At 40.4% G+C, this 8,716-nt stretch overlaps 1 long non-coding RNA gene across 1 annotated transcript; it reads left to right on the top strand.

The window, feature by feature from the left end:
* The first annotated feature begins 2,230 nt into the window (after nucleotides 1-2,230).
* On the top strand, nucleotides 2,231-4,972 carry LOC129857849 (uncharacterized). Its single transcript, XR_008759955.1, has 2 exons — nucleotides 2,231-2,634; nucleotides 2,738-4,972. It is a non-coding gene; the product is annotated as an uncharacterized LOC129857849 (long non-coding RNA).
* Nucleotides 4,973-8,716: the final 3,744 nt, after the last annotated feature.

Here is an 8,716-nt window from a genome sequence, read left to right as displayed (position 1 = left end):
TTGAGTGTAGTCTAGCTCAGGAGTGTGAAGGTGAACGGAAAGGCACAGGAGCAACAAACCGCCCTTGCTGTCTATACCTGGCCGGTTCCCTTCTCTCCACTGGGATTCTGTGCCTCTAACCCTATTACAGGGGCTGAGTCACTGGCTTACTGGTGCTCTTCCATGTCGTCCCTAGGAGGGGTGCGTCACTTGAGTGGATTGAGTCACTGACGTGATCTTCCTGTCTGGGTTGGCACCCCCCCCCCTTAGGTTGTGCCGTGGCGGCGATCTCTGTGGGCTATACTCGGCCTTGTCTCAGGATGGTAAGTTGGTGGTTGAAGATATCCCTCTAGTGGTGTGGGGGCTGTGCTTTGGCAAAGTGGGTGGGGTTATATCCTTCCTGTTTGGCCCTGTCCGGGGGTATCGTTGGACTGGGCTACAGTGTCTCCCGACCCCTCCTGTCTTAGCCTCCAGTATTTATGCTGCAGTAGTTTATGTGTCGGGGAGCTAGGGTTAGTCTGTTATATCTGGATTATTTCTCCTGTCTTATCCGGTGTCCTGTGTGAATTTAAGTACGCTCTCTCTAATTCTTTCTTTCTCTCTCTTGGAGGACCTAAGCCCTAGGACCATGCCTCAGGACTACCTGGCCTGATGACTCCTTGCTGTCCCCAGTCCATCTGGCCGTGCTGCTGCTCCAGTTTCAACTGTTCTGCCTGCGGCTATGGAACCCTGACCTGTTCAGCGGACATGCTACCTGTCCCAGACCTGCTGTTTTCAACTCTCTAGAGACAGCAGGAGCAGTAGAGATACCCTGAATGATCGGCTATGAAAAGTCAACTGACAATGACTCCTGAGGTGCTGAACTGTTGCACCCTTGACAACCACTGTTATTATTTGACCCTGCTGGCCATCTATGAACATTTGAACATGTTTTGTTATAATCTCCACCCGGCATAGCCAGAATGGGACTGGCCACCCCTAATAGCCTGGTTCCTCTCTAGGTTTCCTCCTATGTTCTGGAGTTTTTCCTAGCCACCGTGCTTCTACACTTGCATTGCTTGCTGTTTGGGGTTTTAGGCTGGGTTTCTGTACAGCACTTTAAGATATCAGCTGGTGTAAGAAGGGCTTTATAAATCAATTTTATTTGATTTAAACATTGAGTTGTTATTTTACCTGAAATGCACAAGGTCCTCCACTCCGCCAATTAATCCAAGCACAAAACAGTCAACCGAATCGTTTCTAGTCATCTCTCCTCTTTCCAGGCTTTTTCTTCTTGACTTCATATTGCAACTTTCATAAGTTACGTGCATTACCGCCACTGACCTTGTTCGTCACCCACGTGGGTATAACCAATGAGGAGACGGTACGTGGGTACCTGCTCCTATAAACCAATGAGGAGATGGGAGAGGCAGGACTTGCAGCGCGATCTGCGTCAGCAATAGATTTGAATATGTCTGCATCTATTTTAGCCCTTGGCAACGCAGACGCTCTATTTCTGCATCTATTTTAGCCCTTGGCAACGCAGACGCTTGTTGGCGTGCTCGAGCAGTGTGAGTGAAATAATTGAATAACATGTATGTCTAAATTTATTTTGAAACGCTCGCACACGCGACGCTAGCAGTGTAGTCAGCCTGTAATGAGTTCTTTGGACAAGTTACCCCAACATTACCCCAGAAATTCCCTTTGTCAATAGTATAGTATCAATAGTAAGTTGTAGGGATCCTACAGCTGAAAGGACTGCAGTGTTACAGATGAAGGATATTAATTTGATCAGTATTTTGTTGTTGAGAATTCAAGGTTTAAAAAAGCTTCTAAAGTTTGTCATTTCCACTTTAAAAAGTCAGACTTTTTACCCTAATGTAAAATGTATCAACCTCTACAAAAAATATCCATGAATTAAAATCCACATAATAATTCACATTTCCTGCTGTAACAAACTGGCTCAAATTAAGATCCTACATCTGTATGCTCCTCGAAGCCATCAAACCCACTAGCCAATGTTTTATGAAACAGGGTCTAGTCCTCGAGATTCAACTAACTTTACATTCCAAATCAACTGGATCAGCATTTGCAATAACCTCCGTACCCTTCGATATATCTGCTCCTTACTCAGTGGTTTCAAAGACCCCCTTACGTCACCAAATAGATCTTTAGGGGGACTGTATGGGGGTGGGTGAGGTGCAGGAAAGGTAACCCCACCACCCATAATCCCGCTGTCTGATGTGCCAGTCACACATTGTCCTTGCTGAGAGTGTCATTTCCAACACTAACCATTTTCCCCCCTGAGTGTTTATTTAGCCATCTCTCAGGAGAGTCTCTTGGCTCTGTGAGCTCTAATGATCAATGACCCGTCATTTCCTCATGGCATCATGGCTCAACCTCACATATTACAAATGTAGTCATCTCTCCTCACTCTCCTCTTTATCTCTCTACTCTCTCCGTTCTTCGCTCAATATCTTACTCTCACTCTCTGAAAGTCATTATCTGTCGGCGTTGAAAAAAAGAGAAAGACTCTTTCAGATCCATATAGGCCTTGGGTATCTGGACAAAAAACTAATTCAGTGGTTATCTGAAATTCAATTTGCCAAGATTCTGATTCAAAAAGCTGTTCAGCTCTCAAGCGGTAGCAGTATATTTGTCAGCACCAGGCTGTCGGTAAGTCAGGCATTTTCATCTGAGTGAAATCTACTCATGTAGTGATTTGCTAGAGGTTGTATTAACATTTGTGTTTTAATGTGTAATCAAACTTGTTTTGCAGGTATTACATCAGCCTCTTTCCTGCAGAATGATGCAAACTGAGAGGAGACGGAAGGAAAGATAGTTGTGTCGTACGATCAAGTGAATGTATTCATCCTCACCTTCATCTTTGATTCAGAGTGATTGCTGTTGACATGGGCTGTCATATTGTTATGTGAGATGGGGGGATTTTTTTAAAGGTTGCTTGATTGAATTAACACTGGTCATTATTCATGCACAGTGAGTCGCCAAGAATTCCTGTTGAAAAGAGAAACACTAGCCAAATTGGAGAGAGATCTCTGTGCTGGAAATGCTCTGGACTGCAGCTCTTTACTACATTACGTTGAGCGATATGGTGCAGTTTGAGAGGGTGCTCTTTAGCATTTGGCTATGGGACTTGTGGTATGTGTTTTCTTAATGTGATGTTAATGCTTTTGTAGGAAGATGAATTGTGCCCACCCACTACACTCGGAAATAGATCAAGTTGAAGCAGCACACCTCTTTAAAGGCCACAGTTTCTGCTCTGTAGTTAGTTGACCAAGTAGTACAATTGGATACTGTATGTATCGAGTCATACAACCTTACAAATAAACTAATTAGCTACTTACCTTTTCTTATTTTTCACAATATGGCTATTTAATTACAAATGTATGTTGCTTTAAAAAGTGTATGAACTAATATTAACTTACTATTGTCAATGAGGACGGATTCATTAGTTCTATGAGACAAGGTACAGGGTTACGGGAAAACAATTTGTGTGCTGAAAATTGTAGCTCAGACAACCTTCATATGAGAAAATAAAACGTTTTTGTCCAATAATTAACTATTTGCATAGTTAACGCTGCACTCTACCAACCTTATTTGACACTGTACTCATTAATATGTGATGGCATCATGAACAAGCAGGATGCACTTGCCCACTGAGTCTTTCCTATTTTTTGTTGTTTTCAAAGCTGGACTTAGTAGAGAGATTCATGGCTGGTGGAGTGCAATGCTATGTGAGTAACAAAGAAAGGGTGGTAGAATTTGCTTTCAACTCCACTTAATTCAGAATTTTACCTGGCAACTTTTGAACATTACACTGTCCAGGGCTTTGAAAAAGCATTAAACATTAAAATTAAGAAAAGTGCACAATAAATATTGCAGGTATCATAAAATCTGTTTAACTGCATGAAACTACATACACCGTGCATTCATTTCTTGTTCCCCCGAAAGTGTTATGAACTTTCAATGTGACCTTAAAACCTTACAAAGTAAATAAACATACATATGATATAGTGAAACACAAATCATCATTCTATCATGACTATTGATTTTTATCCAACACAGTAATTAATCTAACAATTCATACTTTATATTAGCGAGGTGAGGACAGCAAAAATACTTAATATTTAATGGCAGCCACTATAGCAATGTATCTTTGTTATTAACAAACCACAGCATGTGCAATACCGTGACTTATCTGAAACATCTAGCTGTGATGGGAGTCTCCCTGGTATTGTTACAGTATCCACAACCATTCTGCTATTTTATTTGAGCTCTGGAAAAATACATTCTCATACTGTATGATGCAAACTGTGCAAATACTGCAATGTGGGTTCGATTGAGTTGCGCCCTGGGCCCGTCAGGGTTTTAGCTAAGCTGTTTTATAGAAATCTTCCGATAGGAATCAGCATGGGTATACAATATAGAGTAACACTTCAGGCAGTTGATGAAGTAGCTTGCTACTGATACATACATTGATCAGGGAGTTTATTTTATTTTGCCCACATCCACTCTAGATAAAGAGATGTAAATAGTGCACAAGTCATGGGAGGGATGCTGGGACAGAGAGAGCAGGGAGAGTAGAGCAGGGAGTAGGGTTGCAAAGGGAGGGTCATATTAGTGGAAACTTTTCAAGTTTACCACGAAAACTGTTACGGGATTTTTGTGTTTAATGACTAAAATATGTATACATTTGACTTAGAATTATAACTCATAAATGTTGAATGTTATGTGTTCCTTGTTAGAAAGAATGGGTTTATCTTCAGACAGGCTAGAAGGATGTCTCTACCCAAGGAGGGGAAAGACCTTGGGTTGGTTGTAGATGGTTTAACAGGTGGCAGACAGTAGTGAGAACTCGAACTGTATTGCCATTGTATCCGAGAGGAGGTTGGACATTAAAACCTATGACATCATCTTTATTATATAACCTGATGTAAATTGTACTATGATTCAGTACTCTCGAGAATAAACGCTATTGATTGATTGATTTTAAGACTGGTATCTGTCCATTTTATGCTGATAATTATCTTACAAATTCTTATTGATGGGCAGAGTGTTTTAATTGAATTGGTTAATGAACAGGAATCAAAATTCCTTTAACAAAACCTTTCAAGGATTTTATGTAATCTATCACAATACATCTAGTGGCCCTTTTGGGTACTTCAGATTATCACAGATGTATGTTATACACTGCTCAAAAAAATAAAGGGAACACTTAAACAACACAATGTAACTCCAAGTCAATCACATTTCTGTGAAATCAAACTGTCCACTTAGGAAACAACACTGATTGACAATAAATTTCACATGCTGTTGTGCAAATGGAATAGACAAAAGGTGGAAATTATAGGCAATTGGCAAGACACCCCCAAAACAGGAGTGATTCTGCAGGTGGTGACCACAGACCACTTCTCAGTTCCTATGCTTCCTGGCTGATGTTTTGGTCACTTTTGAATGCTGGCGGTGTTCTCACTCTAGTGGTAGCATGAGACGGAGTCTACAACCCACACAAGTGGCTCAGGTAGTGCAGTTCATCCACGATGCACATCAATGCGAACTGTGGCAAAAAGGTTTGCTGTGTCTGTCAGCGTAGTGTTCAGATCATGCAGGCGCTACCAGGAGACAGGCCAGTACATCAGGAGACGTGGAGGAGGCCGTAGGAGGGCAACAACCCAGCAGCAGGACCTCTACCTCCGCCTTTGTGCAAGGAGGTGCACTGCCAGAGCCCTGCAAAATGACCTCCAGCAGGCTCAATTTAGATTCTCATAGCAAAGGGTCTGAATACTTATGTAAATAAGGTATTTCTGTTTTTTATTTTTAATAAATGTACAAAAATGTATAACCTGTTTTCGCTTTGTCATTCTGGGTATTGAAATCAAATCAAATGATATTTGTCACATGCGCCGAATACAGTGAAATGCTTACTTATAAGCCTTCAACCAACAATGCAATTTTATAAAAAGTAAAACTTTTTTTTAAAATAAAAGTAACAAATAATTAAAGAGCAGCAGTAAAATAACAACAGCGAGTTAATGTGTGGTGGCAACAGTTAATCGAAGTAATTGAGGTAATATGTACATGTCGGTAGAGTTATTTAAATGACATAGATAATAAACAGTAGCAGCAAGGTAAAATATAAGTGGGGGGCAATGCAAATAGTCTGGGTAGATTATTGAGGAAACATTTTTGTTTTATACAATTTAGAATAAGGCTTTAACGTAATAAAATGTGGAAAATGTCAAGGGGTCTGAATACTTTGCGAATGCACTATAGAATGAAAAAACTGTAAAATATTATCCTAAATATTAAACATCAAGTTAGTGAATATCATTGGTGTTTAAAATGAGCGCTTCAGCATTAAATGTCCTGAATATTTGATTGTTTTTCAAACTTTAATTTATTTTACTATGTCAATATGTATTTGTTTTTAATCTGTTCGTGTCAAACTGGTGTCAGTTTGACACAAAGTCTAGTTGCAGAACTAATTGAAAATAATGTGATTGTTGATGATATACTTTTTTCAAAAATGTGGCTATTTTCTCTTGAACCATATGACCTATATACAAATACAGATAGAATAAATGAATAGCCTATACAGTGGCTTGTGAAAGTATTCACGCCCTTGGCATTTTTCCTATTTTTTTGCCTTACAACCTGGAATTAAAATAGATTTTTGGGGGGTTTGTATCATTTGATTTACACAACATGCATACTACTTTGAAGATACAAAATATTTTTTATTATGAAACAAACAAGAAATAAGACTAAAAAAAAGAAAACTTGAGTGTGCATAACTATTCTCCCCCAAAGTCAATACTTTGTAGAGCCACCTTTTGCAGCAATTACAGCTGCAAGTCTCTTGGGGTATGACTCTATAAGCCTGACACATCTAGCCACTGGGATTTTTTCCCATTCTACAAGGCAAAACTGCTCCAGCTCCTTCAAGTTGGATGGATTCTGCTGGTGTACAGAAATCTTTAAATCATACCACAGATTCTCAGTTGGATTGAGGTCTGGGATTTGACTAGGCCATTCCCAGACATTTAAATGTTTCCCCTTAAAACACAACCTCTGTCCCAGTCTCAAATCTCTAGAAGACTGAAACAGGTTTCCCTCAAGAATTTTCCTGTATTTAGCGCCATTCATCATTCCTTCAATTCTGACCAGTTTCCCAGTCCCTGCCAATGAAAAACATTGTGTTCTCGGGGTAATGTGAGGTGTTGGGTTTGTGCCAGACATAGCGTTTTCCTTGATGGCCAAAAAGCAAAAAAAATGTCTCATCTGACCAGAGTACCTTCTTACATATGTTTGGGGAGTCTCCCACATTCCTTTTGGCGGACACCAAACATGTTTGATTATTTTGTTCTATAATTAAGCAATGGCTTTTTTTCTGTCCACTCTTCAATAAAGCCCAGCTCTGTGGAGTGTGTAAAGTGGTCATATGGAGAGATACTCCAATCTCCGCTGTGGAGCTTTGCAGCTCCTTCAGGGTTATCTTTGGTCTCTTTGTTGCCTCTCTGATTAATGCCCTCCTTGCCTGGTCCATGAGCTTTGGTGGGTGGCCCTCTCTTGGCAAGTTTGTTGTGAGGCCATATTAAAACCATTTTTTAATAATGGATTTAATGGTGCTCCCTGGGATGTTCAACGTTTCAGATCTTTTTTATAGCCCAACCCTGATCTGTAGTTCTCCACAACTTTGTCCCTGACCTGTTTGGAGAGCTCCTTGTTCTTCATAGTGTCGCTTGCTTGGTGGTGCCCCTTGCTTAGTGGTGTTGCTTAGTGGTGTTGCAGCCTCTGGGGCCTTTCAGAACATATGCTGAGATCCTGTGACAGATCATGTGACACTTAGATTGCACATAGATGGACTTTTTAAAAACTAATTATATGACTTCTGAAGGTAATATGTTGCACCAGATCTTATGTAGGGGTTTCATAGTAAAGGGGTGAATACAAATGTACACATCACTTTTCAGTTTTACATTCTTTACATATTTTTAAAACAAGTTATTTTTTTCATTTCACTTCACCAATTTGGACTATTTTGTGTATGTCCATTACATGGAATCCAAATAAAAATAAATTTCAATTACAGGTTGTAATGCAACAAAATAGGAACAATGCCAAGGGGGGTGAAATATTTTGCAAGGCAATTATTCCAGTATACTGTAAATTACCAAAGCTACGATAGATTGCCATAGATTTTCTGTTTATTACCAAAATTACTGTAGATTATGGAAGATTTGCAACCATACTAGGGATACATGTGGGAAATGTCATGGCAGTGATAAATCTGAATCCCCTGCTCCAGATCTCTGCGCATCGGTGCTTCTGCACTGTTTATTTATAGCAGCTCTTTTCTGCTCTGTGGCTCAAAGCCCTCATATACCAGCCTCACAAGCCCTGTCCTTCCAAGTGCATAGATCTTACGACATCCCTACAGACAACTCTTCCTCCCTCTCCCTTGATTTCTCTATTCTTTCACTCCCTCTCCCTATTTTCCTTTCTATTTCTCTCTCTCACCCTCCCATTTAGTGTGGCTTGTGTGTGTGTGTGTGTGTGTGTGTGTGTGTGTGTGTGTGTGTGTGTGTGTGTGTGTGTGTGTGTGTGTGTGTGTGTGTGTGTGTGTGTGTGTGTGTGTGTGTGTGTGTGTGTGTGTGTGTGTGTGTGTGTGTGTGTGTGTGTGTGTGTGTGTGTGTGTGTGTGTGTGTGTGTCATGGTATGTATGACCTTAGTACCA

The sequence above is a fragment of the Salvelinus fontinalis genome, chromosome 6, assembly GCF_029448725.1.
Source record: "Salvelinus fontinalis isolate EN_2023a chromosome 6, ASM2944872v1, whole genome shotgun sequence".
In the NCBI taxonomy this organism is placed as follows: domain Eukaryota; kingdom Metazoa; phylum Chordata; class Actinopteri; order Salmoniformes; family Salmonidae; genus Salvelinus; species Salvelinus fontinalis.
Note: the sequence above shows the minus strand (reverse complement) of the source record. Positions and strands in the feature narration are given on the sequence as shown.